We start from the raw sequence: 3,750 nt of genomic DNA, 5'->3' as shown, positions 1-3,750 counted from the left end.
TTGTTACTTCACACTTTGCCATTATGAAGCGGTAGCTTTTCGTTGGTGCACAACACTACAGCGGGTCGATACTAAGTTTTCTTCATTATAATTAAGCATTTATTTATTTATTTACTTATTTTTATAGTACGGCTAGTCCAAGTGCCTCAGGAAAACTAATTTTGCCAGAAGACGTAACATCAAGCAAATCAGAACTGCTTGATTGATTTCGTGTTCTTCTGTTCATCTGTATTGGACAGTTTGTCATGGAAAGAAGATTTATTCAGTTTCTTTATATATTATTAAAAAAAGTAGGTTAGGGTGAAGGTGGCGGTGGCACTAGCTTTGCTTTTATTTTTTTATTTTTAGGTTAGATAGGATTTTGTGGGTGGTATGGGTGATAGGGTCCAACGCCTGAAGTGGAAGAGGTCTAGGGAAAAAAACAGATGGATGCATAATAGGTTCATATACTTAAGGTAAAAAATAAAAAAAAAACTGTTGTAACGGTTAGCGCTTTGGACTCTGAATCCAGCGATCCGAGTTAGAAACTCGGTGGAATTAAAAAAAAAAAAAAAAAAAAAAAAAAAAAGGGGGGGCAATGATGTATCTTAGACACATGTTCATAGGACCGTTTTCCCTCCACTTCCAATCAGGAATGCGTCCCTGCAGTGCGTCGATTTTATTAACGTTCACCTTGTAGATAGCGTGTACCTGCACTATAGCCACTTGACTTGTTGGAGCGCAACCAGCCTAACTGGGCATATGAAGCACTGACGAGATCATAAGTCGTACAGATGGATGTTAGAGACTTACAAACGTCTTATAATTAAATGTTTCCCCGAGACATTTTTTTACTATCTACAATAATGATGGAAGCAGACGAAATGAGTTGAAATTTGTACTGCGGCGGGGACTCGAACCCTGACCTTCTTGCTTGCTAGGCAGAAATGCTAACCATTACACCACCGCAGTACGATGGTTGACATTGCTGCACGAAGTACCTAAGCTGAGTGCCCTCCCCAACACAAACTTCAATATGAAAGGGAAAAATGAATCGAAGTTTGTGTTGCGGAGCGCACTCAGCTTAGGTACTTCGTGCAGCAATGTTAACCATCGTACTGCCGTGGTGTAATGGCGCCGACACGGTTGCTCAGCGTGTTCGGTCAGAGGGCTAGCTGCCCTCTGTAATAAAAAAAAAAAAAAAAAAACTGAGTCAATGCCTCAAAAGTAAACTTGAACGTGTGTCCTGGGACATCCGCACCGAACAAAATGCAACGAACAAAATCGAACAAAATGAGAACAATTAAAAAAAAATGATTAGCTTTTCTGCCTAGCAAGCAAGAAGCCGGGTTCGAGTCCAGACAGCAGCACAAATTTTAAGTCACTTCGTCTGCTTCGATTATTATAGTAGATACAAACGTGTTCAACTGGGGTAAGTTACTTAAAAGGTCGTAGGAGTCATGCATACTACCTACTAGCCTACAATACGGCCATATGGCCGTATTACTGCAGAAGACCTTAGTCAGATATCTTGTACTAAAAGACGTTTTCTAAAATCTTCGACTCTGTACTGTGTTAATTTTATGAAAGTTGGAGTGTGACCCTAGATTTTATCAAAAATATATCAAAGAAATCTGACAATATAATATGGTTAGTACCAGTGCCTGTATCAAACTGTGGTGTCAAATCACCGTTTGTCTTGATGACAGCTTTGCTTTTAGCCATTCTCATATGGACTGATTTAACTAATGGTGATGTGGACCCGTGCGAGTTTTGGGACGTCAGTTACCGTTATTTCACTTTTAGGAGCCACTGCCTCGTGTGGAATACAAAATAAGTTCTTTGATACTTCGGGAAAGTACTACGAAAGACTGAACTAGGAAGAGGCAAGAATACTTCCTATATCACAAGCACAGTATGCGAGACGCCGTATTGAATTTGTCGCTTTTTGTTACTTTGTGAAGTTCACCGACAATAATTATCTTAGCAATCATACAAATCAAGAGACTGAAAAGCTACGTGATGATAAGGTTCAGAGAAAGATACAAAAAATGTTGTCTTCAATCTGAAAAGTAAGTGAAAGTTCAATGACACTTTATATATATATATATATATATATATATATATATATATATATATATATAATACAGCAATAAAGGGTCAGTTTTTTAGGAATCCATCAAAACAGTTATTGATATTTCCATGGAACCTCTCTGTCTGTTCAAGTACTACACAGGGCAGTCTGGAACTGCGCGACCGCTATGGTCACAGGTTCGAATCCTGCCTCGGGCATGGATGTGTGTGATGTCCTTAGATTAGTTAGGTTTAAGTAGTTCTAAGTTGTAGGGGACGATGACCTCAGATGTTAAGTCCCATAGTGCTCAGAGCCATTTGAATCATTTTGAACTACACAGGGTTGACATGTTTAAAATAAAGTGTTTTTAATTACGTGTTAGAAACATTATTTAATAACTTTATAATTGAACTGCAGTCTTATTAAAGCATTTTAATGAATGTTTAAAACAAAAAAGTTCACTTTTAAGTATTTTTACCCGAATATGGGGTAAACGTCACCTAGGAGGGGGGTACACCACATCTCACCAAATCTCACGAATGGGGGAGGATGCCCAAGTTTCAAATAAAATCTCTCACACAATTAGTGGACGTTCACTCATCTATTATGTTCCCAGTTGATCTGGAGTGTTCTACCCATCTGAGGACAGCATTACGCCCCAGAACAACTTTCTGTCGACAGAACTTGAACTGTACGTGAAACATCTGGTGCAAAGCTGTAACAGACTCAACCACTTCCAACGAAACTATCGTAGATGAACAAATGATGTTGCAAATCTCACTTCTCAGTTGTAACTGGCATTGCGTCTTGTGTGGAAAAGAACCTCTCCCACCACGAATTTGTTTCACCACTGCACTCTCAGTACTACACAGTTCAAAACTGTCTGTCTCTCATGTGACACAAAGTTGGTTGTACTAGAAGATCAGTGTAGCGTTGTTGGCAGAGATATTGCGTTACGCCACAGTGTATAGTGGTTTAATGGCTTGCTGTATCCATTTTTTTTCACCTTCAGATTTTCTAAAATGTTGAACGACGTCACTGTCAAATTTGTAGAAGTATTTTGTGCAGTAGTTTATGCTGTGTAAATGTAACTGTCCTCAGTCTCAGGAATGACTTTGTTCGATTTTGCGAAGTTTCATAGGCTGATGTGCTTACTTACTGGACACAGAACGGTCTAGCCTTATAAAATGTTTATGGATATTGAAGTTTTTATTCATGTGTATTACTGACAGAACAACATTACTAGCACATGGATAAGGGAGGAAATATGCGTTTTAGCAAAAATGGTGTAGCAATTTTACACCCATGCTTTTCCGTAAACAAACTGTACGGTTACCGAACCAGAGACATCTGGCAGTTCTCCATGGAGCGTGCTGCAGTGCTTACACACTGGACAAAGAACGGTCCTTTTTGCCTTATAAAATGTTTATGGACACTGAAGTTTTTATTCATGTGTACTACAGACAGAACAACACTGGCACATCGCATGTGATGTGGGAGTTATGTCGCGTGAAGCTACGTTTCCCATCTACGTACACATCGCCATTATCTGCCGTGTCCCACGCGAGAATACCTTTACCTTCCCCCAAGAGAGAAGAAGGTAAGTAGCGTAGGTAGTGGACGGGAGTTGTAGAGTTTGTGCAGGAAACAGGTGACTGATGTGCAGTGACCAATTTTTGTCGAAAGCGCTGGGCGAA

General features: G+C 39.6%; 1 non-coding gene across 1 annotated transcript; it reads right to left on the bottom strand.

The window, feature by feature from the left end:
- Nucleotides 1-878: 878 nt before the first annotated feature.
- Nucleotides 879-951, bottom strand: Trnaa-agc. Its single transcript has one exon. It is a non-coding gene; the product is annotated as a tRNA-Ala (tRNA).
- Between the last annotated feature and the right edge of the window lie 2,799 nt (nt 952-3,750).

The sequence above is a fragment of the Schistocerca piceifrons genome, chromosome 9 (genome assembly GCF_021461385.2).
Source record: "Schistocerca piceifrons isolate TAMUIC-IGC-003096 chromosome 9, iqSchPice1.1, whole genome shotgun sequence".
NCBI classification, from domain to species: domain Eukaryota; kingdom Metazoa; phylum Arthropoda; class Insecta; order Orthoptera; family Acrididae; genus Schistocerca; species Schistocerca piceifrons.
This window is presented reverse-complemented; position numbering and strand designations above follow the sequence as displayed.